Here is a 22,605-nt window from a genome sequence, read left to right as displayed (position 1 = left end):
CAAATGCAGCTGTTTTAAGTGGCTGTCAGCAGATGCCAGCTAGACAAAACACCCCATATGCTCTAAAACACTTTTAAATTCAGACCACCATTCTTTTATTCTTTGCAGACATAAATGGGATTGCAGTCTATTCTATAAATTTACCCTAATTTTCTTCCCTTTTAATTGTTATGTGCTGCCTTAGGAACAAACTGAACTTAAGGTTGTTGAGGATTGTGAAGACACTCTTAAATAGCTTAGCACATAAGCGAAGTTATCCAGAACTGCAAAGAACATTTATTGCTCACTACTGAGTCCTGCACAATAAACGTGAACTTTTTTCAAAAAAATGATTTTATTACTTGACACACAATAAAAAAGAAAGTATACACAAAATTATAAAAGAAGAAAACAAAATTAAAACTCAGAAAAAAAGAAATGACAGGACACATAAATTCATGCTCATAAATGGTGGTCATATCTCATTGTAAATTCCATAGCTAAACTATATTAATTTCATTTCTCTGTTAATGGTATCAATATTGCAAAGAGTAGTTGGGGCCCCATGTTTAACCTTCAACCAATGCCAAAGAAGTGTTTTTGCTAAAAGAAGAGCGCAGAGAATCTATTTTCCTTCAGCAGATGACAATGTCCATGTGACAGAGATATCACTCAAAGAGATATGAATCTCTGAAAATATTACATCAGTTAATACTATAGATAAACACAGATGTTATGGCAACAAAAGATCTAGGTCCATTGAGTCTGCCCTTTGTTGATTTCTTTTTTTGGTTTTTTTTAATGTAAACATTTTTAATTATTATGTTTATGTTTTATTATTTTTTATTGGATAATGGACGTGTGTTTATCCCAAGCATGTTGAAACTCAGTTACTGATTATTGAATCTCTGCTGGAAGGTGGTTCCAACCTTCTACTATTATTTCCACAAATATAAATAAATCTGGAATTTTAATAGCACCAATTAGCTGGGTCACATAGTGCTACTTATACCGTAGTTTACTATAAAGTTTAATTTCTTTTGACGAAGCTGTATTAACAGTTTGTAAACGTTTTTGACTTTCTCAGAAAGTTAAGAGTTTGCTCACTTTTCCTTAGATACGGCTTTTTGCTTTTATTATTTCAATGTGAAATGAATACATGAATAAATATTTCATAGCACCATTTTGGGAGGGAGAGTTGGCTTCCAGTCAGCTTTGACTCCCGGTGACTGGACAATTCCATGCAAATTTTCTTGGCAAGAGTTTGGATCCTGGGCCTTTTTCCAATGCTGAGAGAGACAGAAGGACTGGCCCAAGGTCACCTATTTGGCTTTCACCAGACTAGTCTTCTGGTTTCTATCTTGGTGCCTTAGTTATTACTAATTATTTACTACCGGTAGTAGTGTAGTAGTAGTTACTATTGTGAACACTACGCTATACTAAGTAGCCTTTAAGTGTCTCTCATGTTTCTTGCAAAGAATTTCCCTTTTATATGGCAACAGCACCAAACTGATCTCCCCCCTCAGGCGTTTGGAGAGTCCAACTGGGTCTTGAGCGCCATGCTTTCCGCCACCATTCCGAGTGGCCGCCTCCCTTTCCATCATATAGGGTTCTTTATGCGGTCATCGCGGGCACGGACGCATTCTGCCCCCTGACCGAAATAGCTTTTCCAACGGCGCGGGGGAGATGGGAGCGGCGAGAGTCCTTCTCCCCTACAAACCTTTTCCCCGGCGTAGCCAGGCCAAGAGCCCAAACGCGCGAACGCCACCCCCAAAGCCGGGAAGCCCGCACCTCCTTCCCTTTGCTCCGGGAAACTTGAGCTGGCCCAGAGAGAGCAACGGCCCGCAACGGGAGTAGGAAACGACGTCGCGGCCACGGCAGGGACGGAGAGACCGCGGCCGCCAGGAAATGCTGGAAGGCGTCCGAGACCCGCTCAGATGACAGTAAACAATTCTTTTAATTGGGGGAAAGGAGGCTGGGACTCATTTGCACCGCCGCGCCCTCTGAAAGGCTCCGTTCGGTCGCTAAACGGTTCCCCCATTCGGTTACATAAGCGTGCCGCTTTTGGCAAGCGCGCTGTCTCTCGCCCGCCCGGGGGGTGGGGGGCGAGCGAGCGAGAAAACACACCCGTCCACCTCCTAGAATCGCAACTAGCGGATCTCAGCCCAGGGCGCGCAAAGCGACGGCCGCGATCCTCCCCCTCGGGTCCTGGCCCGCCCTTTCCACCCCCCCCCCCCAATCCCCGAGATCATTTCTGCGCAGCGCTCTGCGGCGAAAAGATGAGTCAAGCGGCGCTTTGCCAGCAGCAGCAGCAGCAGGAAGAGGGCAAGAGACGGGGAAGGCCGAGAGGGAGGAGCCGCTGCCAGCGCCATTGATTCAAACGCGCCGCAGCTCCGGGTCCTGGAGCCCTCCAGCTGCAGGGCGGTCTTGGCGAAGGGGCTCGGTGGAGGCGCTGCTTGGGGAGGTGAGCGGAACTCCAGCCGGCAGAGGAGTGGGGCGGGGAGGGGGGAGGTCGAGGATGATGTGGGAGGGGGCCGGCGGGGCAGGGGGCTTGCTTCAGTCCCGACTCGCCGGCTTGTCTGTCACTTTTGAATCATAATCTGAATAGAGCTGGAAGGGACTTTGGAGGTCTTCTAGTCCAGCTCACTGCTCAAGCAGGAGACCCTATACCATTTCAGACAAGTGGCTGTCCACTCTGTTCTTAAAAGCCTCCAATGATGGAGCACCAACAAGGCAAAACTCTTCCACTGGCTAATTGTCCTGCTGCGAACCTGCTAATCTCTCCCCAGCTGCGGTGAGTGATGATGGGCTGCTTTCGTTGGCGGAGAGAAAGCAAACTTTGCGTCCTCTCGCAGAATCGAGGTGGCCTGCGGGGAGAGGAATATCAGCCGTGGAAGCACGAGTCGGGTCCGGCGCGCGTGGCGCCGGACTGAAATTGTAAGGGACTCCGGAGTGGGTTGCGGGGCCAACTTCCCCCCTTTCCAACCTTTTACTTTTCAAACTGTCCCGTTCCAGCGATGCCTCGTATTCCTGCTTGGTTATTCTGGAAAAGTTATTTTTATGCAAAAAAGTTATTTCATGCTTACACGCTGCCCTCGTTGTAGCGTAGTTGTCCTTGCGGCTTTCCTTTCCCTCGCATTTCCTGCCATAATTACTCTTATCCTCCAAAACGCCTCGCGTGCGGTGATGTCGGTAGGCTGTTTTGTTTTTCTCTGAAATAAATACCAGGGAGTTTGAACTGGCTCAGTGCTTTGGGAGAGGAAGAACCCGCCGCGTCGACTGTTAAGAACTTCCCCCCTCCCTTCAAGATAATAGTTGTAGTAGAATAATTAAAATTCATTTAGGTGCCTGTTTTGACGGATCGCTGTGTTGTCGCAGAGTTAGACTGCATAATTGGCAGGCGAGTTGGCCGGTGCTTGGTGAAAAGGCACGTGGAGGAAGATGGAGAGAACCAGATGTGTAGTTGCCGGCCAGGGTTGGCTTCACAAAATGGGTGTGCCTAAAAATAAGAAAAGAAGAAGAACTTGGCTTTTTTTAAAAGTGGGTGTGCCTCTAATAAGGGAAAATACCTTCTGCAGGATAGGAGGAGGGCTAGTGCAAGACAGAAGGTGGGTTGTGCAACTGAGGACTTGTGCTATTTATATTGTAACTTTGCTGAATCAATTGAAAGAGGCCTAGTTGATACTGTATCTTTTACACTGAGTGTATAGCTAAGAGTTGGGCTGGCATTTTGGGAAAAAGACATTTCTGGTCAATCCTCTAAGAAGGTTTACTTATGTGCTTCTCCTGAAATGTTGAAACATATCTATTCCAGCCTATAAAATGATTCCCCCCCTCTCATTTAGGCAGGGAATTTCGGGAGCACCAGGAATTATAATCTTACTATAACTTTGCTTGCTTTTTTCTTAACAATTTTTTTTATTTTATTTTTCCTGGTAATAGCTACAGCATAGTATGATTCAGTCTTAATTAAAATCAGATTTATTAGAAGTGGACTTTGGAACAATTCTTCTTGTGACCAAAGATGCAGAATAGATCACTCAATATACACTTAAAAAATGTTTGGCAACATTTTTTTCCTCCCAATTCACTTGGAATGTATTGAGATTGTCATCAAGGAAAGTCCTTGGCATGTTCTGGGCTGAACTTGGCATGTTCAGTCCTTGGCATGTTCTGGACTGAACTTGGCATGTTCAGTCCTTGGCATGTTCTGGACTCAACTTGGCATGTTCAGTCCTTGGCATGTTTTGGAACAGATGCTGTAAGTTGTAAACCTGACATCCTTTAAGTGTGTTTATATCTCCCAAACATCCTTCACTGGTGGAACCACTGACTGTAACAATTATGAGCCTAATTGAACACATTTGCAGTCCATAAGTTGGAGAAAGGCATTATCTAAGGCTGCTGTCTCTAACTCTTTGGGAGAGAGTCATGTATGGAGACCTTGGTGTTTTCTGAGTTTGTTTGTTTGTTTGTAGACATTTAATTTAATGCACTGGTGATATTACCTAGTTAGATATAAAACATCTGCAAGCAAACAAGGTTCAGAGAGCGCCATGGATTCCACAGTTCAACCCTGAGTTACATATATTATTTGCTATTGGAGGGTCATATATACTTGCACACTTATGGTAGTTCACTGACTGGAAATTTAAAATCAATTAAAATTAGCCACATGATAGGTGCACACATGATAGGTGAACATATTTGTATTTGGCTATTGCCTCCTGCATGGTTTATAGTACTAATATGTAGTGTAGTAGATTGGTAAACTAAAAAAAAAACAAGTTCAAAACTCCCTTGATTATGGAGATTTACTGAGTAATTTGGGACCAGTTGGTTTTTCATTTAACCCCATACCTCTTTATGCACCATAAAGAAAAGATAGGTAATATATAAATACATTGGATGAGGGTTTCTGTTCTTTTTAAGGCTAGCCTTCAGTCAGGTCACTATCAAGATTGGCTCTAGATCAATTGTACTAAGAATTATACTTTTTACAGATGAAAAATACTGTGGGGTAGATATGAATTTTACTTATGTATGTGCTTATTTGCAAAGCCTAAAGGCCATTATAAACTGCTGACTCGGAGCAACAACTAAAGCATTCATATTACAAGGAAACCCATTCTCCAAACCAGTTCCAAGAGACGATTGCAATCAACCAGTCTTCCTTGCTTGATGGAAGAACCAGCTTTTCACCAGCTTCCTAAAAAGCAAAAGGGAAGACACCAATCCTATTTTTCTGCCAGAAGGGCAAACACTGGAAAGGTGTCTTATGTGGTCCCCAAATGTGACAGTCTCTAATTGAGGAGACATTTAATGAGCTTACCCTGTTATATTTTATCAGACAGACGGATACTACATGGAAAAGATAATTTCATAACTGTGTTCTGAACATGAAGGGCTTTAAAGGTGACAACCGACACCTTGAATTCCATCCAAAAGCCAATTGGCAATCAGGACAGTTCTCAGAGTAGAAGTGTGACATGGGTGCCTCAAAGGGCACCCATCATTTCCTGACCTGAGGCAGCTGTAGCTGTCTAATGGCCAAGCCCCAATGTTCTGACCCAGTTCCCCAAACACAACAAACCCTCTAAAGTGAATTCAAAGATTATTAGGAGTGCCAGCAGCCCTGGCAAAAAGTTTCTCTCTCACTGCAGATTAATAAATCTATCCAGCCGGAAGATGAATAGTTGTCTGCCACATCTATTCATCTCTGCCCCCTGCCTTTTATTCCCAGAGTTATGGTAGGGTGTCTCTAGAAGCGGTGGTTCTTCCTTCCCAAGGATCAGCCCACAGATTTCCACTGCTCTCCTTTCCTCTGCCATCTGTGCATCAGGCATTGGACCCAGCTGTTCCTCCACTTCCTCATCAGCCACCTCCAGACCTGGGGGCTATTGACACTCCATCTGAGGGCTGATGGACGGCCCAGATTCCACCTCTCTCTCTCTCTCTCTCTCTCTCTGCCAGCTCCATTCCCTCTTACTCCTCAGAGCTCTCAGGTTGCCCTGATGCTGACCCACAACTCCCACGCCTCCTCCTCCTCTCATTCGGCTGCTGGAGGGGCGGCGGCCAAGAGGCCACAACCAGAATTTGCAGGTGGTCCTGCATCTAAGTACTAATCTTGGGCAACCCTGTTTCGGATGTTGGCCTGCTAAGACATATGTGTGTTGGCCTGCTGAGGCATATATGTAATTAATAGTAATATAACAGAGAGCCAGCTTGGTGTAGCTAAGGCATCAGGCCAGAAATTTATTCCTTTAAATGCCCTGGTGGCACAGTAGTTAGAATGCAGTATTGCAAGGAAACTCTGCCCACAGCCTGAAGTTCAATCCTGATGGGGCTTGAGAGTGACTCAGCCTTCTATCCTTCCGAGGTCAGTAAAATAAGGACCCAGATTGTTAGGAGCAATAGGCTGACTCTATCAATCTCTCAGGGAATGCTGTAAAAGCACTATGGAGCGGTATGTAAGTGCTGTTGCTGTTAAGGCAGTGTTTCTCAACCTTGGCGACTTTAAGTCCTGTGGACTTCAACTCCCAGAATCCCCCAGCCAGCTATGCTATGCTGGCTGGGGGATTCTGGGAGTTGAAGTCCACAGGACTTAAAGTCGCCAAGGTTGAGAAACACTGTGTTAAGGCACAATGCCAACTTAGGCAAGTCCTTTTTTCTCTCAGCCCTAGGAAGGATGCAATGGCAAACCATTTCTGAAATCTTGCCAAGAAAACTGCAAGGACTTGTTCAAGCAATTTTTCTGAGAATCTGACACGATTGAATAGAAGGAAAGGGGGGGAAAAGTAATATGATATACTAATCCTTTCAGAAGCCAAAACAAAAACCCTGAAAAAGCAACTATAACTTTCTGCAATTCATCAGAAATCAGAAACACTGGGCCGGCACTGTTCTGTCATTTAAGTTGCAGTTTAAGAAGATAAACCTGTTCTGTGTTCCAGTAATCAAGGTGATAAAAGAGTTTCAAGATGACAGCTTTATAAAAAAAATATTAACTATTATGGATCATTTTTTTAGAAAGCAACTCCCATTGTACTCTGCAGCACTTATTTCCATTAGGCTGCATAAGATTGCAGCCTAATATTACTTTGCACTAGATGAAATTATTTAATGCCCAATTTTAATAATGTTAAACTTCTTAAATTTAGTTCTGTGCTATTTTACATTGGTTTTACCATCCTCTCTATTCCCTGTTGACCTGACTGTTGCAAATATTATTGCAATGGGGTACATAAAGCATTTTTGGTACTTGGAAATGCAGTATTATAATCCATGTTAAGGAAAAGTGCAAGTACAGTGGAATTTACAGCAGAATTTAGAAGTTGACTAAAACATACACTTTGCTGGTTTGTCTTCTTTTATTAAGTGATTAATACATATCTCCAAGAGGAAAGAATATGCATAAAACCACATTAGTGTAACTTTCTGTCTTTCTCTTTATGTGTAGTGCATTTATTATTAATCCATCAGGACTCTGGACTGGTCTTAATTTTGGTTCAGAGAGTTAACCTGCAAAAGAGTTTCTCTTTTGGGTATAATTAAAGCTGGGCACAAAATGCTTTTCACATTGTTGACATGTGTTGTTGGCAATGTTTCCTCTAATTTTTTTTCAGTGTGAGCGGAAAAGTATAGTGTGTGAGCGGCACAGTTTCATGCCTGAGCACCTAAGAGAGCCACAGTTTGAACTGCTGTCGCGTCTGCTGGACATTTGCGCAACCTTCCAAGCGTCAAGCGCCAATTGCGAGCGAGGTTTCAGCCCGATGAATGCCAGACATGAAAAGTGCCACTCAAACACTATACTTTTCTGCTCACCCTGGAAAAAAAAAGGCTCCCTGCTCAGCTTTTAGATTGTTAGACTGGCTAGAGAGAGACATGGCACCAACAGGGTCCTGGTCCTGGCATTTTGCAGGCAACCTGTCCTCTCACATTCCTTTGGAATGCAACCCATCACATTTGAATTACATTTTGCCAATTATCCTATTAAAAGATAACGCTATTATTCTAAAATATGACTAGCTCAATATTAAAAACTGTAAATATGTAATGCTGATAAATAATAGCAGTAATTGTTATTTAGTATGATTAAAATCAGGATTGATATATCAATATAATATCTATCGAAATTGACAATAAACACTAAAATAACAATACAAATATATAATGTGGAATATAAATGTAATAAATATAATATATAAATGCAACATAAATGTAATAAAATAATTTATCATGAAACTCTCCCCCTTTAAAGTAGTAAGATCAATTAAATAGTCTATAGTTTGGACAATATGCTATATGTTATGTTACTTAAGAATATATATACCTCAGAATCAGATACAACATCCACATCATTTCCAACTGAGTCAATAAAATCATATGCCATGCCAAAACTATTTTAAATAAAGATATGAAATTATCAAGTATTGCATTTATTTTTCAAAATGAATGTACAATTTTTTTATTATTTAAGTTTTGTACCCTATCTTTTCTAACTAACGTTAACTTTAAAAAGATGTTACATCAGACTACAATACAAGTAATTAAATGAAGACTAAAATAAGTGTTTTGGCATATTGAGCTTTTTATATTTCTTTCTTATATTGCTTCCTTAGTTGAGAACTTGCTCCTCAGCTTTCTTACGCATTAACTGTTTGTTGCTTTTATGGTTTATTCATTCACTGCTCCATCTTCAGTTTTTTTCACAGGGGGCAGGGCTTCCTTCCTCCCTCCCTCCCTTCCTTCCTTCCCTCCCTCCATTCCTTTGGCCACCAATTTTGATCCAATTCTCTCTCTCTCACACACACACACACACACACGTTCTTTGGGGGGGTTGAATTACTCCGCCTCACTGCGCAAAGTCGGCTCAGCATGCGTTCGGCCCCCACTTATGCCGAATCAAATCCGCGGCCGGCGGGACCAGGGGGTTGCATTTCAAAGCCGCCAGTCCTCTTGCTTCTTCTCCTTCACCGGCAAAGCTCCCGCTGGCGGCTCCGCCCATGGCAGCAGCGGTGGTGCCTCCCCCTCCGCTCGGAGCACCTCAGCTGGGCTCTGGGTTATCCCTGCCTCCACCTCCGCCGCTTTCCTACTAGCTCCCGCGGCCTCAAAAGCACGGCAGAGGAGGAAGGGGGAGGGATAACGCGGGAGCCAGCTCAGGTGCTCCGCTTGGAGGGAGAGGCCCTGCCACTGCCATGGGCAGGGCGCCAGCGGGAGCTTTGCCGGTGAAGGAGAAGAAGCAAGAGGACTGGCGGCTCATCAAAACAAGTCTGGGGAGGTCCTTTGCAGGCGGCCAGTTCTAGCTGCCTGCAAAGGACTTCCCCACGTTTGCTTTACAGAAAACTCTGCGCGGCAGATAGAATCTGCTGCGCGGGCTTTTTTTGCAACGTGCGCGGCCGCGCAGGCGCGCACCTTAGAGGGAACAGTGGTTGGCACCGTTTTTCAGGGAATCCTGCCCATGTGATTTCACTGACTGTTGTTGGTATTCTCTGTATGCAAGGAGCAAACATTCGTTATTTGCTGTCAGAAAGGCTGGGAACAAAATTATATTTGATTGCCTAAAGGAATAAAAGTGGGTGGAACAAACTGTTTGTCACTGGCAAACATCAAACCATATGTGCCAAACCTCCCTTGTTCATTCTTTGCTTTTATGCCATGTGAAAACAAACAACATTTTAATTATCAGAACAGATGCCTTCATTTTTCATGAATTTCTTGGTAACATGAATTTATTCATGTCATTAAAGAAAGGGGATATGTATAAACTGGGGGACCAAAACTACATTTTCTCCTGAAAAAACTTTGGTTATGGCCAAGAATTCCTTCAGATAGGCTCCAGGGTAATCCGCAGCATTACAAAATGGAACAATTATTTAAAAAGACAAAGCATCATATACATAGAATTAAGAATTAAGTAATTTAATTCTTATTGAACCAAATCAGATTTGATTTTGGCTTTGCTCACTTTCTTGCTAGAGCCACACCCAAATTTCGTTTAATTCAAAACTAAGTAGTGTGTTGGATTCCACAGCCATATTATGTTTCTGAACATTGGCAGTATTATGAAGTAGGATTGCAGTGGTTTGAAGGAAGTATTTTAGATCTTGTGCAAACACAACACCCTCCTTCCTCTATATTAAAACAGCTAAAATAATGTTACTTTTAGTTTAAGAGTCAGATTGATAAATCAGGTTCTTAAAGCAGCTGCATCTTCTTCTCCCCCCCCCCCCCCCCCAACATCTAGAAAATAAAATTGTTTTCAGTCAAGGAGAAATGAAAGAAATGCAATGAAACACATCCTTCATTTCTATCTTTAAAGATCTCATTTGTCCTGGATGAGTTTCTTGCTCATTCCCAAGTGAGACTGATGCAAACATTTATAGGACAAAAATAGATTTTTTTCCCCCTAAATTAAATACAGATCAGTGCAACACTGACAATTTGGCGGTCATCGTGCTGATTAGTCAACAAGTTTTTAATACAGGAAATAAGTCTTCAGGTTAATTGCTGGTGATAGGAACATAAATCAAGAATATTACATTTGTTTGTTTGCTTATTATTTATTTTTCTATCCTATTTCTAAACTGCCTCAAAGATGTCTAACAGGTAGCAATCTCCCTAAGGCTTTTGCTGCTCTGAATCATGTATTTGTGATGGGTAGCCTACAAACTGAATGAATGAATGAAGAATGAGCGAATGAGTTGATCTTTCTCTAGTAGTGCATTTGTAGTAGTTAGGTCGGAACGACATTGAGTTACTTATTAATGGTTGTAAATATTTTTATAGGTGGCTCCACCCAAAGCAGGGTGAGTATATTGTACTTCAGTAAACAGTACTGGGATTAATATATAAAAAAGAGCAATATATATTTTTAGTGATGATGAATCAACATATTAAAAAGTCATGAGCTGTTAGAGATTCTTTAGAATCCTAATCTCTGCAGGATTATTAAAGTTGTAGAAAGTATGAAAAAAAGGTTAGATATTATAGACCCAAAAAATCAATGTTTAGTACTGTACTTGGAAAACAGGATGTATTTATTAGAAGACTAAATTCTATCAACAACAGCGGAAGTTAAGGAATACAAAATGGCCTATTATTAGGCTGTTAAACAACAGCCTAATCAGGGAACCCTCCAGGACCAAAAAACACCTCTACGGAAAGGACAAGCTATTGCATATAAATAGTTAACAAATCCCATTTTCTTCTAACACTAAAGATGTTCCCTAGCCAGGTAATGAAATGTCTGCAAGAAAACAACCAAACTTGCACCAAGGACTCCACTGTGGTAAATCTTGAACCGGAGTCAAATAAGACGATGTGATGGCTGAACAATTAACTGTTTATTAACTAAGCAAATCAACGATAACATACAACAGATTACCTCAGGACCCCGTCTGACAGCTATTTATACCGTAGCTGTCAGACGGCCATCCAATCAGATAGTGGCTTTTCTCTGCTGGCTGACAGGTGCGCGGCAATCAATAGAAAAGACTTCCGCAGTCCTAAACAAACTCTGGTCATAAGTCCGAGGACATAACGCACTGGCCTATCATTTTTTTAAAAAATTCACTTTACACATGAAGTATATATAAAAGTACATATGTTCTAATTCTTTAAATAAATATTTAATATTTTTCTGTTAGTAAGACCAAAAAAACAACAACAAAGAAATACGGGAGATTTTCAACATGGTAAATACATTCTTTACTACTTGTCAAAAATTAGCCACATTAGAAATATTCCAAAGAGATTCTGGGACAAGAATTCAACTCCACTCTTCAACACAGGACAAGGCAATTCTTCTCTTTCTAAGTAGGTCTTTGACTATCCAATACCTTCCAGAAATGTTGGAATAAAATTACTATCATCTTACGTTGAATGGAACTGACAAGAATTCCAATCTTAGGACTTCTGGAAGGCTGTAGATTGGAGAAGTCTGACAGATCAGCCTACATAATTTAATTTAATTTAGATACATTTTTTTAAAAAAAATTGTAGGTATAACACTATTAAGAACTTGAGTTTCATCCAAACAGCAGTCTGTGCTTTGAGAAAGGAGCTTTAAGGATAAATTTAGTCTCTTCATTATTTGTTGAAACCCATATTGAGACCAAAAAATTAAACTGCATTTTCCAAGGAAGCCATCAGCCTGCATAAAAAGGAAGGTAGTGACTCATAAGGAAATGAGCTATTCTCTCATCAATAGTCTAGCCCTATTTTATGATGGACATAAAACTACCTTTAATTTTCTGGCTTATTTTATAGAAAGAGAAAGTGTTTTTTTCCGTTAGTGAATTTTGCACTACCTTAATGATGTTTATACTGATGTTTTATAACGATAGCAAATGCGGTCTTTGATCCCTTAGCTTCGCCCACATTTTGCAGAACTTAATGTTTAAATTGCTTTTCATAGAGAAGATGGTGTTTTCTACAGTCCATGCAAACTTTGATCCTGTTTTTCCCTCCCAAATAAATGACACAGCTTTGATGAATTACAGATAAATTGGGATTAAGGAGTTTTTTCTTTCCAAAACAGGGTGAAATAAGGGCACTCCCATATTTCCTAAGCCCTATTGGTAGATGTATATATTTGAGCATCTGGCATTTGAAATTTTCTTTCTGTAAATGGAGGGTTCTTTGTGTTTGAGTTCTCTTGAAACGGAATTAAAGCAAGTTGTTTGTGCTTGGATCACCTGGGCGTGAGGGCTTGTTAGGACTTCACGCAACCCAAAACCTTAAAATAGTTCTTTACTAATGAACCTTGAGGATGCTGCTGTAGATAAAGGAGCAAGTTGTACAAGATCCTGCAATATTGTACAATATGTCGCAAAACAGGACATACAGTTAAGTAACAAGGCAAAGAATATGGAGTGGTTTGGAATTAAGAAGTAATAGGATATACATCTGTATGAGAACCTCTTTCATTCAGCATCCTAGCCTACCACAAGAGTTCAGTGATAACATTTTGTCTTCTCTCTTTATATTTCATGGAAGTTTATTTTTAAAAAGTTTTAAGCTTAAAAATATGCATATCTGGTAGTTTTTTTAAAAATTAATTTAGGAAAGCATATATTTGTGAGCAATTCAAACCAGTAATTATCAACAGTTGCAGCAATGAAAAGTAACTCTACCTTCTCCATGGAGATTTAGCAGTCAACTGCAGATGTCCTCACACATGTATATTTGGATAAAATGGATCTGCAAGTCATTATATTCCATGTGATATGGAATGTGATAAGAAAAACAAAGTGGATATTTTTGGGAGCAAAATGAGTTTGGTGCTAGAAACTTTTTCTAGATCTGTATATTGTTGCTGGGGCATACAGAGAGTTAGTTCCGAAAAGGAAATATGGCAGTCATGTGATCAAAATCACACCCATTTTTAATAGGTGTTGGTGCCTGCCCATCTTTCTGAAATTATTGAGCATTTTGATACATTTGTTCTCTTACAAGGATCTGCAAAACTTCATAGGCTTCCTGTAGGTGAGGAGCAAAAGAGCCAAGCACATCTTCAAGGCCAGTGTCTTCTCTAGAGTAGGGAACCCTAGCTAAGAAAACCTGCTTTCTAACCCATGGGGAAGAATCTTAGGGAGGGCAGCCCCTCCCCCTCCTCATGATCTGAAATGCATAAATGTCTAAATGGACCTTGAAGTCTGCTAAAGTAATATAATGGTATGTGGAAGTGACCTTGAGGAACAAGGGGAAGAGATGCTGCCTAGGAAACGATTAGACAAGAGAAGGGGGAGTTGGCTGCCAGAGGAAGAAATTTAGATAGGCGGCATCCTAATTGATTGAGCAATTAAAAGTGGTAGCAGGAGATTTGTGCCTTCAGCTTTTCGAGATTTTGTTAATGTTGCCTTACAATGAAGTAAAATTAGCTCATCTGGCTGAGTTTTCAGTCTAGTTTGCCTGGGAGAGTTGACAAGCAGTGAACAGGTTTGTGAGGATTTTTTAAAAAAATTAGATCAAAGTAACTGCAAGGAACACTTTTTTATAGATCTTGGGGAGAAGTTAAACCTGCTATTCTTATAAGACCTGCAATTTTGGAAGTATTTGTGGATATTTATTTGGAAAACCTTGAACATTATGTGTAGATTTAATTTCATCTTTGTGTCTTGCATGTGTGTATAATAACTGATCAAAACTGACTAAAGCTATTTTATTGTTTTTCTGTTTTAGTATCCTCAGTTTTTAACAGCATAAAAATTACTGATGCAAACAAAGTCAGACAAAGCAAGATATATATTTTATGCACTGATTCAATTATCCCCATTAATCAGCTAAAGCTTAGTGTATGGTAATTTACTGATTAAATTAATTTAAAGCTACATCTTCTGTACTATCATTCATTCTACCTACTGAATTAATGAATAAAGTTCAAAAGGGCAATTAGTAATATTTTAGAAATATACCGGTAGTCCCCATAACATTGAAGTAAACTGTCCCATGGAATTTTAATAAAGGATTCGCGACCTCTGGCTGAATGGAGCCAAATAAAGTCAGCATGGAAGAAATGGTGACAGGTTAATGAAAGCAGATATTTATATGTTGGATGTTGGATGTTTATTATACTTGTATGCCGCCCTATTCCCGAGGGACTGAGGGCGGCTAACAAACAAGTGGGGAAGGGGGGAAATACAAAAAACAAACAAGACAGAAACAAAATACACAAAACAGATTAAAAACAACACAACAGTCACAGCAATTCAAGAGGGGCTGGGAACTCATCAGCCCCAGGCCTGCCAGAATAGCCAGGTCTTGACGGCTTTGTGGAAAGCCAGAAGGGTGGTGAGGGTCCGAATCTCCATGGGGATATTATAATGTGATCTGCAAGTTTTTCTTTGTTTTTCTTTGTTATAAGATTCTTTGTTATCTGCTGCAAAGCTTAAGAAGTGACCATTTAGTTTTTATACAGTAGGGCCCTTGGTTAATTTCTTGCAGACATTTCATTACCCAACATGGTAACATCATCAGTGCTAGAAGGAATTATAGTTGTTCTTGGTTAGGCTTAGGGTTATGAACCAGTGGACTATATTAAAAAGGAGAAGAAAAGGAGAAGAAAATAATGTGTCCTACAATTAATATCCATAAAAAGGAATTGGATAAAATTCATCACATTTAACTTGGCTATTTTAATTACCTGAATTACCTATTTGTACAATATGTTCAATCAAAAATTAATCAAACGGGTCACTATAACAAAAACAATATCAGTGTGATTAGAAAACCAGCTAAGAATATTATGCAAATATATCTATTGGTTCTTTAAATAAATTGCAGAAATGTGTGGTGAGAACACAATCATAGCAGGACAACTAAACTTCTTATGATCTCTTCTCTGACACTACTGAAGATTAGCATAATTGGACAGATGTGAAAATCACCCTTATAGTCAGTGACACATCTGAGTGAGAGTTGGGTCAGCTTTTACTTACATTAGGGCTACAAAATCTGTTTTACAAAAATCCAGGTGACAATAGCAACGTTTAAATTTTCTGTGCCTACTTTCTTTGATCTAACAGTCATCCAGATTTTTGCAGTCACATGCCAATATCCCCATTTCTACCTTATGCGGACTATCTGCATTAGATTTTCCAAATTATTAATTTCCTCTCGGAGGAAGAGTGGTTACTGTATCATCATCATCCACCTGGTTTGATATCAGTACAAGGTCTTGTATTGGGGGGGCAATATAAGGCTGCAGGCCGCTGTTTCCTTTATGTCACACAGACCCTACTCACAACTCCATGTGCTTTTCCATCCAATAACAGCTGAATCAGCATTTAGCTCTGCTCTGAGGACTCCTCTCAAGGATAGGATCCACCTATTTCCAGGCTCAGAAGCAGTAGGCTTCCAATAAATGCCACTTGCTCTACAACAAGTAGAGGAGGTCTTTATATATTTTCCATGTGGCTTAAGTTGGACTTCTGAAACTTAGCATGACTTGCTAAAATGAAGAATGAACATTCACCCATGAATACAACTCTGATTTCAATGGCATTTAGGCAAGGCAAAATGTAAACATGTCACTTTTATTTATCCTATTTTAATACCAATATGACAAAGTTTGTCAGACTTGATGGAACTGCCAGTGTCTGTCATAGGCTTGCCCAGGCAATGCAAGGAGCTAAGTTTTGCTTCTGCTTCGCTTGGGCAAGTCTGCCGCTGGTTTAGCCAGACTAAGCCAGGAACAAAGCCCAAAGTTTTGAGATTCTGGGCAAACGTCTTAAAGTTTAAAAAGATGTGTGAGACTCCATCTAAAGGGGACTTTCAGAATGGCATAAATGCTTATATTTGCAACAGAGATTTCTGGGTTTCTGTTCAGTTGCTTTTAAATAGGTGATTCTTCTGTTAGTGCTGGCTATTGGCTTCCAACTGTAAGCTACCTATGAGTGCCTGGCAAAAGACTTAGAATCATGAATCAACAATGGAATATAGAATAAGAGAGTTGGAAGGGACCTTGGAGGTGTTCTAGCCAACTCCCTACTCAGGCAGGAAACCCTATACCAGGGATAGTGAACCAAACTGGAACATACACATGCCGGAGTGCCAGAAACACGAAGACCAGTTGGCTAATGCGCATGTGTGTGCTGCCCAGCTGGTCTTTGTGTTTCTGGACATGCATGTGCATTGGCCAGCTGGACTTCAGTTTCCAGCATTCCAGCATGTGTGAAGACCAGCTGGCTGGTGCACATGTGTGCGCTGGAACCCAGAAGAACAGCTGGCTCACAGAGAGGGCTCTGCATGCCACCTCTGGCACGCATGCCATAGGTTCGCCATCATGGCCCCATACCATTGCAGACAAATGGTTGCCCCGATATCTTGTTAAAAATTTCCAGTGTTGCAGCATTCACAACTTCTAAAGGCAAGTTGCTCCACTTATTAATTGTTCTAACTGTCAGGAAATGTGTAGGTTGCTTCTCTCCTTGATTAGTTTCCACCCATTGCTTCTTGTCCTGCTCTCAGACGCTTTGGAGAATAGCTTGACTCCCTCTTCCTTGTAGCAACCTGTGAGATATTGGAACACTGCTATCATGTCACCCCTGGTCCTTCTTTTCAATAAACTAGACATACCCAATTCCAGCAATCGTTTATATATTTTAGCCCTAATCAACTTTGTTGCTCTTCTCTGTACTCTTTCCAGAGTCTCAACACCTTTTTTGCATTGCGGCGACCACAACTAGAGGTGGTACTCCAGGTTTGGTCTTACCATGGCCTGGGTTAATATAATCAGACTGCCGAAGGACAGAATGGGGAGTTGCCCTCTAAGCAGAACTGAACGTACCCACTAGATGGCAAAGGAACTGCTTCTGGAATTGAAAACATATGTTTGTAACCCAGCACATTCTGTACATATGCACAGACATAGTAAGAGTACTTTATGGAAAATAGAAGTGCAGGCAAAAGTGAGTCATAAGGAAACAGCCTATTTTACTTTGGTTTGGTTTTTGGTTTGGTTTTATTGGGATTTATATGCCGCCCTTTTCCCTGAGGGGACTCAGGGCGGCTTACAACCACAGGGGAGGGGAAGTGCAAGGTCAAAACAAACACTTTGTGAACAAAAGAAAAATAATAAAACACAACTTTCATTCAACAATCAAACACTCGGGCGGGTAATTGGAAGCCCTATCCCCAGGCCTGCTGGGAGAGCCAGATCTTGAGGGCTGCGCGGAAGGTCTGGATCGTGGTGAGGGTGCGGATCTCCATGGGGAGCTCGTTCCATAGGGTCGGGGCAGCAACAGAAAAGGCTCTCCTCCGTGTGGTCGCCAGTCGACATTGACTGGCAGATGGAATTCGGAGGAGGCCCAGTCTGTGCGATCTGATTGGTCGATTTAGGGAGGTAATCGGCAGAAGGCGGTCTCTCAGGTACCCAGATCCACTACCATGGAGTGCTTTAAAGATGGTCATCCTTATCCTGAAGCGCACCCGGAGACCAACAGGCAGCCAGTGCAGCTCGCGGAGGACAGGTGTAACGTGGGCGAACCGAGGTGCGCCCACTATCACTCGCGCGGCTGCATTTTGGACTAGCTGTAGTCGCCGGATGCACTTCAGGGGCAACCCCATGTAGAGCCCATTGCAGTATTCCAGTCTAGAGATCACAAGGGCTCGAGTGACTGTTGTGAGGGCCCCCCGATCTAGGTAGGGCCGCAACTGGCGGACCAGGCGAACCTGGGCAAATGCCCCCCTGGTCACAGCTGACAGCTGGTGGTCAAAAGTCAGCTGTGGATCCAGGAGGACTCCTAAGTTGCGGACCCTATCTGAGGGGTATAAAATTTGACCCCCCAGCCTAAGCGTTGGTGTATTAGCCAAATTATTGGGGGGGAAACACAACAGCCACTCGGTCTTATCCGGGTTGAGCACCAGTTTGTTAGCACTCATCCAGTTCTTAACGGCCTCCAGACCCCGGTTCATCACGTCCACCGCTTCATTGAGTTGGCACGGGGCGGACAGATACAATTGCGTATCGTCCGCATATTGATGGTATTTTATCCCGTGCCTCCGAATGATCTCGCCCAGCGGTTTCATGTATATGTTAAATAGTAGGGGGGATAGGACCGAACCCTGAGGTACTCCACATGTTAGGGGCCTCAGGGACGATCTCTGCCCCCCTACTAACACCGACTGCGACCTGTCCGAGAGGTAGGAGGAGAACCACCGCAAAACAGTGCCTCCCACTCCCACCTCCCGCAGTCGTCGCAGAAGGATACCATGGTCGATGGTATCGAAAGCCGCTGAGAGGTCAAGGAGAACCAGGATGGACGCATAGCCTCCATCTCTGGCCCTCCAGAGATCATCGGTCAATGCGACCAAAGCGGTTTCTGTGCTGTAACCAGGTCTGAAGCCGGACTGGAAGGGGTCAAGATAGCTAGCTTCCTCCAAGGCCCGTCGAAGCTGAAAGGCCACCACCTTCTCAACAACCTTCCCGATAAAGGGAAGGTTGGAGACAGGACGAAAGTTGTTTAAGATGGCTGGATCTAACGATGGTTTCTTTAGGAGGGGTCTCACCACCGCCGTTTTGAGTTTGGGAACTTTGTTCCCAAATATCCCGTAATATGCCTTAGCTCTAAATATATCTGCAATATGATTTTGTTTCTGAAGGAGCCACACAGAGATGAAGTTGTCAGTAGCTGCCTTATCTACTAGGTCAGGCAAGTTTTTGCACTACTGGTATTTGTTTTTGTCAGTGCTATTTTACAGCCTAACTCACTTGGGGCCCAAACTGCCATGAAAAGGCATGGAATGGCTGGATAGTCTAGAAGTATGTAGCTTTGGAACTATTGCAAAATAAAGTTCAGAACAATTCTGGTCAGAGAATCTTAATTAGTGAACTTTGTCCCACAACAAAATAGCAAGGATTGTTTTCTTTGAGCCAATTCTTGGTGCTTCCAACTTTAATACGATACTTTTGCATGTGAATTTCATTTGTCATGGCAAACATCCATTTTAGAGGGCTGATGATTAATATCCATATCTAAACACAGTTGAGCTTTACTCTAGAATTTTTTGCTTTTAATCTAAATGAGGTTTACGGTAATTTAAGATTTGTAAAATAAGTACCTAAACAACACTATCTACATTTAGGAAAATTAAATCATGGGATAGGCTGCAGGAAATGAGTGAAGAATGAACATAGCCATAGAATAAGTTTTCTTGTAGGGATAAATGGGTAATTTTAAAGCAAATTGTAATACATCTCTCCAAAATTAATAATAGTTTGGATTATTCTTCCTTGGATTATATCCTTTAATTAAAAAACTTGGGGAAAATCCTGGTATTTGAGGAAATTGGATACGTTTTTGCATGCTTCAGAAATATTCATTCTTCACAATAAACTACACTGTTCACAACTGTACTGCTGCCAGTAGCATATCTTAAAATGTGGCTATAAATGGAAAACTTCAACAACATTAGCAACATTTTCTCAGTGAGATTTAATTCCGCATCTTTATATAACTCTCTACCTGAGCCCTGTTCTAATCCAGTTATTACGATAAATGTGTCTAGATGGACCTTTAGAGTTTATCTAGAGAATCTACTTTGTAACTTTTAAGTAACCAAACACTATACTGTTATGCAACTTGATTTTTTAAATCAGAAATACATAAAAATCACTTGTGATTTTATTTGAAAATAATTTGAACCAAAACACTGATGAGAGCAATATGAATGAAGAAACTGAAAAGTCACATATATGATAAAATAATTGTAACCAGGATAATTATAGCTTGCAGCATTCTGAATTTTCAACTATTTCCACTGTTTCCATCCCTGTTCCCCACAACCTTCAAAATTGAATATTGTATTACATTTTAAAATAGTATCACAAGATAAAGACCTACACCCATGATGGTGAACTTATGGCACACGTGTCAGAGGTGGCATGCAGAGCCTTCTCTGCTGGTATGTGTTGCCCCAGGTCAGATCTCCGTGGTGTTTCTTTTGTAAGCTTCAGTTTCCTTGAGAGAGCGCCTACTGCCAATTACCTCCACTAGACCGATAAGATCGCATAGATTAGGCCTCCTCCAAATCCCATCTACGAGCCAATGTCGCCTGGCGACTACCCGGAGGAGAGCCTTCTCGGTGGCTGCTCCGACCCTTTGGAATGAACTCCCCGTGGAGATTCGTACCCTCACCACTCTCCAGACCTTCCGCACTGCCCTTAAAATCTGGCTGTCCCAGCAGGCCTGGGCCTAAAGACCCTAACCCCACCTGAATGGTATGACTGTTGTGCTTTCTTTTAACAATGTATTGTCTTTCATATTATAACTTGTTTGTTCTCCCCTCCCCCTGAGTTGTGAGCCGCCCTGAGTCCCCTCAGGGAAAAGGGCGGCATACAAATAAAGTATATTCTATTCTATTCTATTCCTTGCAAATGACGAAACTGAAGCTCACCAAAGAAAAAAATCTTACCTCTTGCCGTGCTGCCGTTGTTGGTATGCGCTGCCTCCCGCCAGCCAACCGGTCTTTGGGTGTCCGTGCATGCACACATGCATGTCTGGGCATGTACACATCTGCACATGCACACCAGTGGTGGGTTCCTACCGGTTTGGACCAGTTTGGCTGAACCGGTAGTGGTTTAGTGGCCTGGGTCTCTGGAACCTGCCACACCCCCAAACTGGCTCTCCGGGCAGCACTGTAGGTGCCACCACCTTGTTTTTTGCCTCTGTGCATGCACAGAACATTTTTTATTGCATTGTGCATGCGCGCACAGTGCCCCCACGAGTGAAGCAGCAGTAGTGCCTGCCGGAACCCACCTCTTATGCACACATTTGTGCATGACCATGCCTGTGGCATTGCACACCTTTCAGTTTGGGCATGCGCGCCCATGCAGTTTGGGTCCTCAGTGTCTAAAAGGTTCACCATCCCTGACCTAGACAATTAGAAACGTTTTAATAAGAGAAGCCCTACTTCTTTCAATGGGGCAGCGTTTTCCCTCTCTCCAGACGAAGCCCATCACCGCTAGCCAGTTTACAATGATGGAAGCAAATTGAGGGTGGGGAGGGGGAGGTTGAACACAGTACTTTAAATATGCACAACATATTCTACCATTTTCGTCCAAGAGTTTACAATAGTTTACATTTTTATTTAACTCCAAAAATGTCTTTAATTTACAACTCTTTAAAGTAGTTGCATCGTTCCCTGTGATTCCAAAGCACCTGCCAGAAAGAGTCTTGAGAAAAAGGATGATGCATTCAGACTCTTCTGTACTTTGAAGCATGTTTTCACAATGAAGTTTGAAGCATTTCAAAGTCTACATGAACTGACAGCTTCCATCCATGCTGCTTTTTTTGAGGGGGAGGGGGTTGTTGAAGAGTCTTCTTTCATGCATACTAAATTAACTTTTTTCATCATTGTGAAGAAACACACCCAGTCCCTAACTGAACTCTGCCTTCTGCAAAGGAAGCTTCATCTTCCAATTTATTACATGCCTGAGGACATTTGTGCTGTGAGCTTGTTAAACAAGAATGAGGAGTGGCAATAAAAACAAAATAGTGACTTTCAAACTTCAGGTGTAAGTTAGTTATGATAACCTTGATTGAAATGACACAAGCACATTTTATCTTGGCATGAATCATGTGTAATCTCCCAAAACAATGTGTGCAATTATCACTGATTCTTCTTTTCTCTTGCTCTTCACCCACTGAGGTTTATGGGAGTCCCAGAATAATGTAACAATGATTTTTATGTAAGTGGCAGGTAAGAATCTGAGATTTCTTACCTGCCATAGATAGAAGGACTTTATACTAGCAGAAAAACCTAATCTATTATGGTCAGGGTTCCAAGCAACACCCCCAATTAAAGAAGATTCTCAGGCTTGAGGTTCTTCAAAGTTCCATTTATTAGAGATGTCATATTGGCACATCTGGGAAAATCCAAATCTGAAAGCTTCTAGGTTTTCCTCACTCAAATGAAAGTTCAAGTCCCTGCCCAGCACCCATATGTTCCTCACATGGTCCAATCAGGCACTATCCCAACTGGAGATGCCTCCCTTTCACGCCACTCCAGGTGCAGGGCAAGATGTCCCGGAGTCTCTGAGAAAGGAATGTTATTTTGATTATATCTACCCCACTCTATATAATTCCCCCTTCCCAATTTCCCACAGCATTAAATGTGGCTGGC

General features: G+C 41.8%; 1 protein-coding gene across 2 annotated transcripts in view; it reads left to right on the top strand.

The window, feature by feature from the left end:
* The first annotated feature begins 351 nt into the window (after positions 1-351).
* The window catches only part of SYNE3 (spectrin repeat containing nuclear envelope family member 3), an 84,836-nt gene continuing 62,582 nt past the window's right edge, over positions 352-22,605 (top strand). For both annotated transcript variants that reach the window (XM_032233800.1, XM_032233790.1), the window contains exon 1: positions 352-2,443. The gene's annotated coding sequence lies outside the window, so the exon portion shown is untranslated. The remainder of the gene's footprint in view (positions 2,444-22,605) is intronic.

The sequence above is a fragment of the Thamnophis elegans genome, chromosome 1 (genome assembly GCF_009769535.1).
Source record: "Thamnophis elegans isolate rThaEle1 chromosome 1, rThaEle1.pri, whole genome shotgun sequence".
NCBI classification, from domain to species: Eukaryota; Metazoa; Chordata; class Lepidosauria; order Squamata; family Colubridae; genus Thamnophis; species Thamnophis elegans.
This window is presented reverse-complemented; position numbering and strand designations above follow the sequence as displayed.